General features: G+C 35.0%; 1 long non-coding RNA gene and 1 other non-coding gene across 4 annotated transcripts; one reads left to right on the forward strand and one right to left on the reverse strand.

Annotated features, from left to right (window-relative positions):
- The first annotated feature begins 1214 nt into the window (after positions 1-1214).
- On the forward strand, positions 1215-6840 carry LOC148580477 (uncharacterized). Of its 3 annotated transcripts, none has more exons than XR_015907293.1 (4): positions 1215-1990; positions 3392-3466; positions 6007-6110; positions 6211-6840. It is a non-coding gene; the product is annotated as an uncharacterized LOC148580477 (long non-coding RNA). The 3 variants fall into 3 exon arrangements; XR_015907292.1 differs by having other exon boundaries at positions 6007-6045; XR_015907294.1 differs by lacking the exon at positions 6007-6110.
- A 3320-nt stretch (positions 6841-10160) lies between these two features.
- Positions 10161-10268, reverse strand: LOC148580478 (small nucleolar RNA R71). The gene has a single exon (XR_015896517.1). It is a non-coding gene; the product is annotated as a small nucleolar RNA R71 (small nucleolar RNA).
- Between the last annotated feature and the right edge of the window lie 6174 nt (positions 10269-16442).

Here is a 16442-nt window from a genome sequence, read left to right on the forward strand (position 1 = left end):
ATACTAGAATAAATACCTGTACTTCACGCGGACTATGTGAAGATATATTTAGTAAATTTTCATTGTACGCAATTATCTTACGTTACCAAATTAAAAATGTATATGATGCTACTTATAAATGTAAAAATAGAAACGTGATACCAATTAATTAATGGAATAAACTATCAAACTTCACAGTATTACTTGGTAAAAGTATATTTATAAAAGAAATTTCCTTTTTATGATAACATATGAGAATTGAGCTTATAGTTTTAAAACATCTATAATAAATTTGGAACCACTTAAATAAAAATATTAAAAATATCTTTTTTTAAAGATGTTTTTTAAAAAATAAAATTTAACACATCAAAATAAATTAAATTGTATTATTTTTATTAAAATTAGACCGGACAAATTAATTTAGCAAAAAAATTAATAAATTAAATTTTGAACCGGTATAAATTAATATTTTTTATAAAAAATTACTACAATATCCCTACTAAAATATCCCTATTATATATATATATATATATATATTCATTTTGAAAACTTTAAATTCTAACCCTATAACAATAGAGAAGAAAATGGTTAGAATTTAGGATTCTCAAAATTAATATATATAATAAGAGTATTTTAGTTATTTTATATAATAGAGATATTGTAGTCATTTTTTATAAAAAATAATATTAATTTAGACGGATTCAAATTTTGATTCACTATCTTCTGATCAAATTAATTTATCTGACCTAATTTTGACAAAAATAATATAATTTAAGTGATTATATATATTAAATTTTAATTATTAAAAAATATCTTTAAAAAAAGACGTTTTATGCGTCTTTATAGAAGCATCTCCCAATAAATTTACCTTTGGTGTCTTTGTTCTCTTTAGTAGATGATTTTTTAAATTTATTTTAATTGTGTTGCATGATTAAATGTCATTATCACCAAATAATATTATATACTATAGATAGCATCTAGTTAATTATATGCTGAATTAAAACAAAATTTATTTATATTTATTTATAATTGATTGGAAACACACATTTTTTAATATTATTTAATTTAAAATCAAATACCATATATTTTTTTTTTAAATTACTGATAAAAAAATATGCACATAGATATCCACATACACCCATTAATACATATTCCAACTACTACACCTTATTTGTCATTAATGGAATTGAAACTCAGTGCCCACCTACTACCGATGACCAATAACCCTGGTAAAAATCTTTTCCCCTTCTACTCTATTTTTCTTTTTTTATTTCTGAAATTAGGTATCCTTTGCTTTTTGCCTTTTTTTTTTTTGGTATGCCTGCCGCTGCAGCAGTTGGTCAGCTGGCGCCTTCACATCAGTTCCAAAGCAAGCCGGTAATGATCGAATCAGAACATGAAATTCCAAAGGAGAAGAAAAATTTATGTCGATTCAAAGGCACACACAGTCACACACATTTAGACGAGCAGAAGAAGGCTTCGAATGACAGAAGACACCGAGGGTTGAGATGTGCGTGGTGATCGCCGGTGGCGCATTAGATCATCGTCAAAGTCATAAAGTAAATTTTGCAAGAACCAATTGTAAGTCTCAATCTTTGATAAACATAATTTATTAACTTTGGTTTTAGTATATAAACGAACATAAGAAGTGATCGAGCAGATTTATTGGATTAGGTAAGGTAATGAAATCTCAATTTTGTGATTAAGTCCTCATTTTTTTCCCCAACCTCTGCTACAGTGGCTGCATCTCCCTTCACCGACAATTCCGTCTCAAGTCCTGCTCTATTCAATTGGATCTACAATTTGAGTTTTAACTCTCAACATTATGATTCATTCCTAATTTGGTTTTTGTTTACTAAATAGACTTTACAATAAGAAAATTTGTTTTTTCAATGTAAAGTTAATAGTGTCATTTGTGATGGAAAGTTGACTCAGTGCTTGATGAATGGATCAAATCAAGAGGTGTTTTCAATTAGTAGCTTAAACAAATAAAGAAAATGGTGGAAAGAAGGTGCGTTACTTTCTGTGTTCAATAGATTATTTTTCTTATTTAACTTGAAAACTAAAATTATTAGATCTATGTTAATGTACGGGGAAAACCTTTGAATAAACTAAATTGCATATTCTCATGGAATTTTTTTACTATAATAGTCTGATCATTAACTTGGATTGGTGTTTTTTTCATTTTCATAATAGATAATATTTTTCTTATAGGTAATATAATCAGTGTTAGGTATGGAATTATATGCCTTTGCTGGTTGTAATTTTGCAGTTTCAAGTGAGCAACCTGTAAAATGATTATAAGTGCTATGCGGTTTGGGTTGGGTTTCGCCATTTATTTTGCGAGAATCTCGATTCTGTGTTGTTTTTTGTCCATAATTGAGTTTCTAATAAAGAAAACACGTATCAGTTTCCTTATCATCAATTCGGCTATTCCTATTACGCTAAACTAAATCGCACTTGAAAAGGGGCTTTAGGAAATATTTTGAATGATAAATTCGTTTAAATTCTCTCGAAATATTGTTGAAAATAGCTTACAGAATAGGTTGTATCTAAATCTCATCAACTAAGTATAAATAAACTTACAAAAAAACCTTGTAGGTAGCTTGACCCTCTCCATTCCAAATCCACTATTCTAATTACATGTTGGTCCTCTCCATCCCTCGGTCACACTCGTTGAAGCTTGAGCATTATTTGTCTCAGCTATAAGAGATAAGAAAAGAATATCAGTCAAAATGTCCATTAATGATTTAAGTGAAGTTATATTGTTTTGATTTTGAATGGTTAATATTATTTTAAATATATTGTAATATATTTAAAAGAATGCTTAGACTGAACAGAGGAAACAGGAAACAGGAAACAAAACTCAAATTCAGAAAATATAATTGAATATTTTAATGATTTACCTATGTTGGTGTTTTGGGCTTTCTTTGTGCCACGTTCCTAAACATTTTTTTGTAAACTATATTATCAAAGTTATAAGCTTCTCTTTATACCTTCTCGTTCATATTTATTATTAAAAGTATTTTAATAAATTATCACTCATTATAAGACAAAACTGACACTAAATATATAAATTTGTAAAGTTTTGTATCTCAATTTAAATTAATAAATAATATTTTTTTATTTGAATAAAGAAGACAAATCGCCAAGACACCCTCAAAAATGTTATAACAATTACATTTATAAATTCAAATACAAAGTCATTCTTTTCAACTAATGTTTTTGACACGTATTATATCAAGTTATATGAAAATTTGTGGAATCTATTTTAATATGCTTTGTAATCTCAAGTGTTTAGAATTGTCCATTCGATCCTATAATGTATTACCCACACTCACATATGGTTTCCATAATATGCCGTGAGATCTTTTTCTTCTAATATGGACGTCACTTTTTGTTGAATAATTAGGTTGATTGGATACCAAATACGTTGACTACTCTGGGCATCAATCCGATATATCTCTCAGGCAAGGTTTTAAGTGAGGTAATGATGGTTGTCTTGTTTAAATATGACAATGAATTTGGGTAACAAACTAAGTTATAAAAATTCTATATAACATGTACCAAAGTAGCTTATTAGCTATGCAACGGAATCATTATGGTTTTTATAGGATGGGTGTTTACAAATTGATATATTTTTAAACTAAATCTCTCATGAAAAGGGGTTGAACAAAATATTTTAAATGGTAAATTTGTTTAAATTACCTCGAAATCTTATTGAAAATATCTTGTATCTAAATAAACTTACAAAATAGCTTGTAGGTGACTTGACCATCTCCATTCTAAATCCATCACTCTAATCACCTGTTGGTCATCTCCATCCCTTGATCACACTCACAGAAGCTTGCTCATTATTTGTCTCAGCTATAAAAAATAAGAAATCAATATCAGTGAAGATGTTGATGATTAAAAATATTATTTAAGTTATACTGTTTTGACTTGTGGTTAATATTGTATTAAGAAATAACAACCTTCAGGAGTAAGTCAACTATCTAACTTTTGGAATAAATTTTAAAAAATATACTGAGATTGAACAAAAGAAACAGGAAAACAAATCTCATATTTAGAAAATATAACTGAATTTTTAAATGATGTACCTATGTTGTTGTTTTGAACTTTCTTTATGCCAAGTTCCTAAACACTTTTTTGTAGACTACATTGTCTATTTCTGTAGTTTTATGCTCATTATGACATATCAAAATCTTGAGACCTCTCCTATGTGTAACCCTTGAAACTGCAACATATAGTTGACCATGTGTGAAAACAGGTTTCTTTAGTATCAACCCTACATTTGACAAAGATTGTCCTTGGCTTTTATTAATTGACATGGCATAGGAAACCATTATAGAAAATTGTCTTCTTTGAAATCTAAATGGTATCCTATTATCAAATGGAGTTAGAGTCATCCTCGGAATGTACACCTTCTCCCCAAGACCATTCCCTGATAAGGATTTTGCCTCTATGATATGCTTCCCAAGGTTGGTTATAACCAACCGTGTCCCATTGCATAGACCTGCCGAGTGGTCTATCTTCCTCAATAACATGATTGGGGTCCCAACTTTTAGTGTTAGTTCATGGTTAGGCACTCTAGAGCATCTGATTGTTTTGAGGAACTCAGGTGTATGTATTGATGTCAAAATGTCATTGTTCGCCTCTGTTTGACATGTAGTATCGGAACTATAATAAGTTTTAGCTTCTGCTGGGTTCAAACTCATCATATAGTTATTTATTTCATCCATCATTTGGAGTGTGGGTGCAAGTATGGCTCTTTCTTTGACATAGGATACACAATTTGCACCCAAAAACAAATCAGGGTATGTTGCTTTGCATATAGAGACTATAGGATCATCCCAATCATTGATGAGAATATCTTCGGGAATTTTTATCTTGTCAATCTCATCCATGGATGTTCCAAACCTGCCATCTCCAACGGCCAAAATCCATTCAACAAATTCTTTTATCTCATTGTTTCTTTCCTCATCCATGTCAACTTGGAGACGCATGTTTCTCGTGAGTGACAACAACTTACAACTATCCCATATATATGAGGAATTGATTATTGCATTAACAATGTCTTGTCTGCTACTCTTTGGTATCACAGGTAATATTTGTCGAAAATCACCACCAAAAACAACTGTCTTACCTCCAAAAGGCTGGTCGAGACTGTGAACATTCTTGAATCTTAGAATATCTTGCATTGTCCTGTCAAGTGCTTCAATGCAAAGTCTATTAATCATGGGAGCTTCGTCCCATATAATAAGTTTAGCCCTTATTATCAATTTAGTCAAAGGGCTATTCTATTTTATATTACATGTTGAGAACTCATCGAGATTAAGGGGGATTGCAAATCGCGAATGTGCTGTCCTACCACCCGGAAGTAATAAAGATGCCATCCCACTTTATGCAACCATCAACACAATTTGACCTTTGGATCTGATACCCGTAGCCAATGTTTTCCAAACAAAAGTCTTTCCTGTACCACCGTAACCATATACGAAGAAAACCCCGCCTTCACCACTGTTCATAGCTACCATAATCTTTTCATAGACTATTTTTTGTTCATCTGTCAGCTTCTGCATATAATCTGCATGTTCTACAGTCAATTTGCGCCTATCGTACCGAAGCTCGTCACAAATCAGCCTATTTACACCAGCGTTCATCAACTGTTGTGCACATATATCCATATCTGGGAATGGCATCGAAGGGACATCTCTCAAACTTTTGTTGTACCCTTTGAGTATGTTCTCGATATCGATTAGAGTTAACTCCCTTAGTTCTTGATCAGTCATGTGTAAGTCTGTGAAAAGAACAAAACTAGTTATTGATAAAGACTAGGGATGGATTAGATTTAAAAGAATCATGTCAAATGGTAAATTAGGATAGCATTTGCTTGTATAAACTCTAATGACATGTATACTTTTTTAAAATATAGTATAACAATGATGTAACATTATCTATATATAATTATGATTGTTTTTATTATCAATCTTTATCTAATATATTTTTCATTTATCCTTTCTACAGTAATCTGTCAAGGTTGAAAACAATGACGCAATGCTATGAGTATGTTGGCAGCTGATGAGCGGATAATTTATACGCTTTTTGGCATTGTTTTTACAAAGTTTTTAGTATGATTTAGTTAGTTTTTAGTATATTTTTGTTAGTTTTTAATTAAAAATCATATTTCTAGACTTTACTATGATTTTGTGTGTTTTTCTGTGATTTCAGGTACTTTCTGGCTGAAATTGAGGGACTTGAGCAAAAATCTGATTCAGAGGCTGAAGAAGGACTGCAGATGCTGTTGGATTCTGACCTCCCTGCATTCAAAGTGGATTTTCTGGAGCTACAGGAGCCCAAATGGCGTGCTCTCAATTTCGTTGGAAAGTAGACATCCAGGGCTTTCCAGTAATATATAATAGTCTATACCTTGCCCGAGTTTAGATGACGCAAACTGGCGTTTAACGCCAGCTTCCTGCCCTATTCTGGAATTAAACGCCAGAAACAGGTTACAACCTGGCGTTTAACTCCAAAACAAGTCTCTACACATGAAAGCTCAATGCTCAGCCCAGGCACACACCAAGTGGGCCCTAGAAGTGGATTTCTGCATCATTTACTTATCTCTGTAAACCCTAGTATCTAGTTTAGTATAAATAGGACCTTTTACTATTGTATTAGAAATCATCTTTAGACATCTTTGGACGTTTAGTCCCTAGACCTTGGAGGCTGGCTATTCGGCCATGCCTGGACCTCATCACTTATGTATTTTCAACGGTAGAGTTTCTACACACCATAGATTAACGTGTGGAGCTCTGCTGTTCCTCATGAATTAATGCAAAGTACTATTGTTTTTCTATTCAATTCAAGCCTATTTCTTCTCTAAGATATCCATTCGCACACAAGAACATGATGAATGTGATGATTATGTGACGCTCATCACCATTCTCACCTATGAACGCATGCCTGACAACCATTTCCGTTCTACATACAAACAAGCTTGAATGTGTATCTCTTAGCCTCCTGATCTATGATCAGAGTCTTCGTGGTATAGGCTAGAATTATTGGCGGCCATTCTTGAGATCCGGAAAGTCTAAACCTTGTCTATGGTATTCCAAGTAGGATCTGGGAAGGGATGGCTGTGATGAGCTTTAAACTCGCGAGTGCTGGGCGTAGTGACAGACACAAAAGAATTACTGAATCCTATTCCAGTATGATCGAGAACCGACAGATGATTAGCTGTGCCTTGACAGCGCATTTTGGACCATTTTCACTGAGAGGACGGGAAGTAGCCATTGACAATGGTGATGCCCTACATAAAGCTTGCCATGGAAAGGAGTAGGAATGATTGGATGAAGACATCAGGAAAGCAGAGGTTCAGAAGGAACAAAAGCATCTCTATACGCTTATCTGAAATTCTCACCAATGAATTGCATAAGTATCTCTATCCTATTTTATATTTTAATTATATTTTAATTATCAATTCACCATAACCATTTAAATCCGCCTGACTGAGATTTACAAGGTGACCATAGCTTGCTTCAAGCCGACAATCTCCGTGGGATCGACCCTTACTCACGTAAGGTTTATTACTTGGACGACCCAGTGCACTTGCTGGTTAGTTGTGCGAAGTTGTGACAAAGAACTAAAATTATGAACGTGCGCATGAAGTTTTTGGCGTCGTTACCAAGGAATGAACGATAATGATTTCGTGCACCAAGTTTTTGGCGCCGTTGCCGGGGATTGTTTGAGTTTGGACAACTGACGGTTCATCTTGTTGCTCATATTAGGTAATTTTATCTTAATTTTAAGTTTTTGTTTTTATTCTTTTTATTTTCAAAAAATTTTCAAAAAAATTTTTTTTTAAAAATAAATTATTCTATGGCTTCAGAATTTTTAAGAATGAATTCTAGAGTTTCTTCAGGATATGTTGAAGCCTGGCTGGCTGTCAAGCCATGTCTAAATTTTTGGACTGAGGCTTCCATTTATCATGGCAAGAGTCCTTGGACTCTCATCTAATCAGCTGTTATATGCCTGATTTGTATCTGCTGAAGTTTGGCTAGCCATTGGCCATGTCTAGTGTTTTGGACCGAAGTTTTCACAGAAAGCTTGGCTGGCTAGTAAGCCATGTCTATTTCCTGGACCGAAGCTTTAGACTAACATTGCATGATTCTTGGAATTCTTATTAAAAATCTTGAAATCCTTATTTTCTTTTTCAAAATAATTTTCGAAAAATATACAAAAAAAATTAATAAAATCATAAAATCAAAAATAATTTGATGTTTCTTGTTTGAGTCTTGTGTCAATTTTTAAGTTTGGTGTTAATTGCATATTTTTAAATTTTCTTAAAATTTTCGAAAACTCATGCATGATGTTCTTCATAATCTTCAAGTTGTTCTTGATGATCTTCTGTGTTTGATTTTCGCATTTTTATGTTTTGTGTCTTTTCTTGTTTTTCATATACATTTTCAATTTGTTAGTGTCTAAAGTTTGAAAATTCCTAAGTTTGGTGTCTTGCATGTTTTTCTTTTCTTAAAAATTTTCAAAAAGAAGTTCTTGGTGTTCATCTTGACATTCAAAGTGTTCTTGATGTTCATCTTGACATTCAAAGTGTTCTTGCATGCATTATGTGTTTTGATTCATAATTTTCATGTTTTGAGTCTTTTTATTATTTTTCTCTTTCATCATTAAAAATTCAAAAATAAAAAAAAATATCTTTCCCTTTTTCATCTCATAAAATTCAAAAATTTGAGTTGACTTTTTCAAAAATTTTTAAAATCTAGTTGTTTCTTATGAATCAAATCAAATTTTCAATTTAAAAATCCTATCTTTTTCAAATCTTTTTCAAAAATCAAATCTTTTTCAATTTTTCTTTCATATTTTCGAAAATTTCAAATTGATTTTCAAAAATCTTTTTCTTATTTTGTTTCATAATTTCAAAATCTTTACTAACAATTAATGTGATTGATTCAAAAATTTTAAAGTTTGTTACTTGCCTATTAATAAAGGTTCAATATTTAAATTTTAAAATCATATCTTTTTGTTTCTTGTTAGTCAAGTAATCAACTTTAATTTTCAAAATCAAATCTTTTTAAATTTCTTTTTCAAATCTTTTTTAAAATAAATTTCAATCACATCTTTTTCAAAATCAATTTCAAAATCTTTTCTAACTTCTTATCTAACTTCTTATCTTTTCAAAATTGATTTTCAAATCTTTTTCAATTAATCTTACCTTTTTGTTTGATTCTTATCTTTTTCAAAACTACCTAACTAATTTTCTCTCTCTAATTTTCGAAAATTACTAACCTCTTTTTCAAAATTTTTTTCATTAACTAATTATTTTAAATTTTAATCTTAATTTTATTCCTTTTCATATTTTCAAATTTTAACTTTAATTTTAAATTAAAAACAAAAACAAAAATATTCTTATTTTATTTTATTTTTGAACTCTTCTCTCTCTCACCCCCTTCTATTTATTTATTTATCTACTAACACTTCTCTTCTACTCAAAAATTCGAACCCACTCTTCTCCTCTGTGTTCAAATTTTTATCTTTTCCTTCTTCTATTCTTCTCTTCTTATACATACATAAGGAATCTCTATACTGTGACATAGAGGATTCCATATTTTCTTTTGTGTTCTCTTCTTTTTCATATGAGCAGGAACAAGGATAAGAACATTCTTGTTGGAGCTGATCCTGAACCTGAAAGGACTCTGAAGAGGAAGCTAAGGGAAGCTAAAGCACAACTCTCTGGAGAAAATCTGACAGAAATTTTCGAAAAAGAAGGAGACATGGCCGAAAACAATAACAATGCAAGGAAGATGCTTGGTGACTTTACTGCACCAAATTCCAATTTACATGGAAGAAGCATCTCAACCCCTGCCATTGGAGCAAACAATTTTGAGCTAAAGCCTCAATTAGTTTCTCTGATACAACAGAACTGCAAGTTTCATGGACTTGCATCAGAATATCCTTTTCAGTTCTTAACTAAATTCTTGCAAATCTGTGATACTGTTAAGACCAATGGGGTTGATCCCGAGGTCTACAGGCTTATGCTTTTCCCATTTGCTGTAAGAGACAGAGCTAGAATATGGTTGGACTCTTAACCTAAAGATAGCCTGAACTCTTGGGATAAGCTGGTCACGACTTTCTTAGCCAAGTTTTTTCCTCCTCAAAAGCTTAGCAAGCTTAGAGTGGATGTTCAAACCTTCAAACAGAAAGAAGGTGAATCCCTCTATGAAGCTTGGGAGAGATACAAGCAACTGACCAAAAAGTATCCTTCTGACATGCTTTCAGAATGGACCATCCTGGACATATTCTATGATGGTCTATCTGAATTATCAAAGATGTCATTGGACCATTCTGTAGGTGGATCCATTTACCTAAAGAAAATGCCTGCAGAAGCTCAGGAACTCATTGACATGGTTGCAAATAACCAGTTCATGTACAATTCTGAAAGGAATCCTGTGAGTAATGGGACGCCTCAGAGGAAGGGAATTCTTGAAATTGATGCTATGAAAGCCATATTGGCTCAGAACAAAATATTGACTCAGCAAGTCAATATGATTTCTCAGAGTCTGAATGGATTGCAAGCTGCATCCAACAGTACTAAAGAGGCATCTTCTGAAGAAGAAGCTTATGATCCTGAGAACCCTGCAATAGCAGAGGTAAATTACATGGGTGAACCCTATGGAAATACCTATAATCCCTCATGGAGAAATCATCCAAATTTCTCATGGAAGGATCAACAAAAGCCTCAACAAGGCTTTAATAATGGTGGAAGCAACAGGTTTAGCAATAGCAAGCCTTTTCCATCATCCACGCAGCAACAGACAGAGAATTCTAAGCAGAGTCCATCTAGCTTAGCAAATATAGTCTCTGATCTATCTAAGGCCACTTTAAGTTTCATGAATGAAACAAGGTCCTCCATTAGAAATTTGGAGGCACAAGTGGGCCAGCTGAATAAAAGAGTCACTGAAATCCCTCCTAGTACTCTCCCAAGCAATACAGAAGAGAATCCAAAAAGAGAGTGCAAGGCTATTACCTTACTTGGTGTGGCCGAACCCAAAGAGGAGGAGGAGGACGTGAATCCTAGTAAGGAAGACCTCCTGGGACGTTCACTGACCAATAAGGAGTTTTTCTTTGAGGAACCAAAGGAATCTGAGGCTCATCTAGAGACTATAGAGATTCCATTGAACCTCCTTTTACCATTCATGAGCTCTAATGATTATTCATCTTCTGAAGAAGATGAAGACATTGCTGAAGAGCAAGTTGCTCAATATTTAGGAGCAATCATGAAGCTGAATGCCAAATTATTTGGTAATGAGACTTGGGAGGATGAACCTCCATTGCTCATCAAGGAACTAAATGCCTTGGTTCAGCAAACTCTACCTCAAAAGAAACAGGATCCTGGTAAATTCCTAATTCCCTGTAACATAGGCACCATGTCCTTTGAGAAGGCTCTGTGTGACCTGGGGTCAGGCATAAACTTAATGCCACTCTCTGTAATGGAGAAACTAGGAATCTTTGAGGTATAGGCTGCCAATTTCTCATTAGAGATGGCAGACAAATCCATGAAAATGGCTTATGGACAAGTAGAGGACGTGTTAGTAAAGGTTGAAGGCCTTTACATTCCTACTGATTTCATAATCCTAGACACTGGGAAGGATGAGGATAAATCCATCATCCTTGGAAGACCCTTCCTAGCCACAGCAAAGCTGTGATTGATGTGGACAGAGGAGAGTTGGTCCTTCAACTGAATGAGGACAACCTTATGTTTAACACTCAAGGATCTCCTTCTGTAACAATGGAGAGTAAGCATGAAAAGCTCCTCTCACTTCAGAGTCAACCGAAGTCCCCACAGTCAAACTCTAAGTTTGGTGTTGGGAGGCCAAAACCAAACTCTAAGTTTGGTGTTGAAACCCCACATTCAAACTCTAGGTTTGGTGTTGGGAGGTCCCAACAATGCTCTGAATATCTGTGAGGCTCCATGAGAGCTCACTGTCAAGCTATTGACATTAAAGAAGCGCTTGTTGGGAGGCAACCCAATGTTATTTAATTATATCTATTTATTTTCTATTGTTATTTTATGTTTTTTTAGGCTGATGATCATGTGGAGTCACAAAAATTACTAAAAAATTAAAAATAGAATCAAAAACAGCAAAAGAAACAGGACACCCTAGAGGAAGAGCACTCTGGCCTTTAAACGCCAGAAACAAGCATCTGTCTGGCGTTTAACGCCAGAAAAAAGCACCAAGCTGGCATTTAACGCTAGAAACAAGCATCAACCTAGCGTTAAACGCCAGAAACAGGCTACATTTGGGCGTTTTGCGCGCCTAATTGGAGCAGGGATGTTAAGTCCTTGACCCCACTGGATCTGTGGATCCCACAGGATCCCCACAGGATCTGTGGACCCCACCGGATCCCCACCTACCATAACTCTCTCTCTTCACACCTTTTCATAACCCTCTTCCCCAAATACCCTTCACCAATCACCTCAATCACTCTTCCCCATCACCTCTTAACCAATCACATCCCTCCACTCTTCTCCATAAACCCCACCTACCTCCAAAATTCAAACTCTTTTCCCTCCCAAACCCAACCCTAATGGCCGAACCATAAACCTCCCCCCACTCCTATATAAACCCCTCATTCCTTCTTCTTTTTCACCCAACACAACCCTTTCTTCTTCCCCTTGGCCGAATACACACCTCTCTCGCTCTCCTCCATTTTTCTTCCTCTTCTCCTTCTTTCTTTCTTCTTTTGCTCGGGGATGAGCAAAAATTTTAAGTTTGGTGTGGTAAAGCATTGCTTTTTGTTTTTTCATTACCATTAATGGTACCTAAGGCCAGAGAAACTTCAAGAAAGAGGAAAGGGAAGGCAATTTCTTCCACCTCTGAGTCATGGGAGATAGAGAGATTCATCTCAAAGGTCCATCAAGACCACTTCTATGAAGTTGTGGCCAAGAAGAAAGTGATCCCTGAGGTTCCTTTCAAGCTCAAAAAGAGCGAATATCTGGAGATCCGACAAGAGATTAGAAGAAGAGGATGGGAAGTTCTCTCTAATCCTATTTAACAAGTCGGGATCTTAATGGTTCAAGAGTTCTATGCAAATTCATGGATCACTAGGAACCATGATCAAAGTGTGAACCCGAATCCAAAGAATTGGCTTACCATGGTTCGGGGGAAATACTTAGATTTCAGTCCGGAAAATGTAAGGTTGGCATTCAACTTGCCAATGATGCAAGAAAACGCACGCCCCTACACTAGAAGGGTCAACTTTGATCAAAGGTTGGACCAAGTCCTCATGGACATATGTGTGGAAGGAGCTCAATGGAAAGTTGACTCAAGAGGCAAGCCGGTTCAATAGAAGACCGGACCTTAAGCCTGTAGCTAGAGGATGGTTGGAGTTCATCCAATGCTCAATCATTCCTACTAGCAACCGGTCTAAAGTTACTATAGACCGGGCCATCATGATCCATAGTATCATGATTGGGGAGGAAGTGGAAGTTCATGAGATTATACCTCAAGAACTCTATAAGGTGGCTGACAAGTCTTCTACTTTGGCAAGGTTAGCCTTTCCTCACCTCATTTGCCACCTCTGCAATTCGGCTGGAATTGACATAGAGGGAGACATCCTCATTGATGAGGACAAGCCCATCACTAAGAAAAAGATGGAACAAACAAGAGATCATGGACCTCAACAAGAGCATGAGAAAATTCCTCACCATGAAATCCCTGAGATGCCTCAAGGGATGCACTTCCCTCCACAAAACTATTGGGAGCAAATCAACACTTCCTTAGGAGAATTAAGTTCCAACATGGGACAACTAAGGATGGAGCACCAAGAACACTCCATCATCCTCCATGAGATTAGAGAAGATCAAATAGCTATGAGGGAGGAGCAACAAAGACAAGGAAGAGACATAGAGGAGCTCAAGAGCACCATTGGTTCTTCAAGAAGAGGAAGACGCCACCCTCACTAAGGTGGACCCGTTCCTTAATCTCCTTGTTCTTATTTTCCTGTTTTTCGGTTTTATGCTTTATGTTTTATTTATGTTTGTGTCTTTATTACATGATCATTAGTGTTTAAGTGTTTATGTCTTAAAGCTATGAATGTCCTATGAATTCATCACCTTTCTTAAATGAAAAATGCTTTAAATACAAAAGAACAAGAAGTACATGAATTTCGAATTTATCCTTGAAATTAGTTTAATTATTTTGATGTGGTGACAATACGTTTTGTTTTCTGAATGAATGCTTGAACAGTGCATATGTCTTTTGATATTGTTGTTTATGAATGTTAAATATGTTGGCTCTTGAAAGAATGATGAAAAATGAGAAATATTATTGATAATCTAAAAAATCATAAAATTGATTCTTGAAGCAAGAAAAAGCAGTGAATACAAAAGCTTGCGAAAAAAAAAAGAAAAAAAATGGCAAAAAAAAAAGAAAGAAAGAAAAAGAAAAAGCAAGCAGAAAAATCCAAAAGCTCTTAAAACCAAAAGGCAAGAGCAAAAAGCCAGTAACCCTTTAAACCAAAAGGCAAGGGTAATAAAAAGGATCCAAGGCTTTGAGCATCAGTGGATAGGAGGGCCTAAAGGAATAAAATCCTGGCCTAAGCAGCTAAACCAAGCTGTCCCTGACCATGTGCTTATGGCGTGAAGGTGTCAAGCCAAAAGCTTGAGACTGAGCGGTTAAAGTCAAGGTCCAAAGCAAAAAAAGATTGTGCTTAAGAACCCTGGACACCTCTAATTGGGGACTTTAGCAAAACTGAGTCACAATCTGAAAAGGTTCACCCAGTTATGTGTCTGTGGCATGTATGTATCGGGTGGTAATACTAGAAAATAGAGTGCTTAGGGCCACCGCCAAGACTCATAAAGTAGCTGTGTTCAAGAATCAACACACTGAACTAGGAGAATCAATAACACTATCTAAAATCTAAGTTCCTATAGATGCCAATCATTCTAAACTTCAATGGATAAAGTGAGATGCCAAAACTATTCAAGAGGCAAAAAGCTACTAGTCCCACTCATCTTATTGGAGCTAAGTTTCATTGATATTTTGGTATTTATAGTATATTCTCTTCTTTTTATCCTATTTGATTTTCAGTTTCTTGGGGACAAGCAACAATTTAAGTTTGGTGTTGTGATGAGCGGATAATTTATACGCTTTTTGGCATTGTTTTTACATAGTTTTTAGTATGATTTAGTTAGTTTTTACTATATTTTTATTAGTTTTTAATTAAAAATCACATTTTTGGACTTTACTATGAGTTTGTGTGTTTTTCTGTGATTTCAGGTACTTTCTGGCTGAAATTGAGGGACTTGAGCAAAAATCTGATTCAGAGGCTAAAGAAGGACTGCAGATGCTGTTGGATTCTGACCTTCCTGCACTCAAAGTAGATTTTTTGGAGCTACAGGAGTCCAAATGGCGCGCTCTCAATTGAGTTGAAAAGTAGACATCCAGGGCTTTCCAGCAATATATAATAGTATATACTTTGCCCGAGTTTAGATGACGCAAACTGGCTTTCAACGCCAGCTTTCTGCCCTATTCTGGAGTTAAACGCCAGAAACAGGTTACAACCTGGCGTTTAACTCCAAAAGAAGTCTCTACAGATGAAAGCTCAATGCTCAGCCCAAGCACACACCAAGTGGGCCCCAAAAGTGGATTTCTGCATCATTTACTTATCTCTGTAAACCCTATTAACTAGTTTAGTATAAATAGGACCTTTTACTATTGTATTAGAAATCATCTTTGGACATCTTTGGATGTTTAGTCCTTAGACCTTGGAGGCTAACCATTCGGCCATGCCTGGACCTCATCACTTATGTATTTTCAATGGTAGAGTTTCTACACACCATAGATTAAGGTGTGGAGCTCTGCTGTTCCTCATGAATTAATGCAAAGTACTATTGTTTTTCTATTCAATTCAAGCCTATTTCTTCTCTAAGATATCCATTCGCACACAAGAACATGATGAATGTGATGACTATGTGACGCTCATCGCCATTCTCACCTATGAACGCGTGCCTGACAACCACTTCCATTCTACATGCAAACAAGCTTAAATGTGTATCTCTTAGCCTCCTAATCTACGATCAGAGTCTTCGTGGTATAGGCTAGAATTATTGGCGGCCATTCTTGAAATTCGGAAAGTCTAAACCTTGTCTGTGGTATTCTGAGTAGGATCTGGGAAGGAATGGTTGTGACAAGCTTCAAAATCGTGAGTGCTGGGCGTAGTGACAGACGCAAAAGGATTACTGAATCCTATTCCAGTATGATCGAGAACCGACAGATGATTAGTCGTACAGTGACAGTGCATTTTGGACCATTTTCACTGAGAGGACGGGAAGTAGCCATTGACAATGGTGATGCCCTACATAAAGCTTGCCATGGAAAGGAGTAGGAATGATTGGATGAAGACAGTAGGAAAGCAGAGGTTCAGAAAGAACAAAAGCATCTCTA

This window comes from Arachis ipaensis, chromosome B10, assembly GCF_059453495.1.
Source record: "Arachis ipaensis isolate K30076 ecotype BB chromosome B10, ASM5945349v1, whole genome shotgun sequence".
Lineage (NCBI taxonomy): Eukaryota > Viridiplantae > Streptophyta > Magnoliopsida > Fabales > Fabaceae > Arachis > Arachis ipaensis.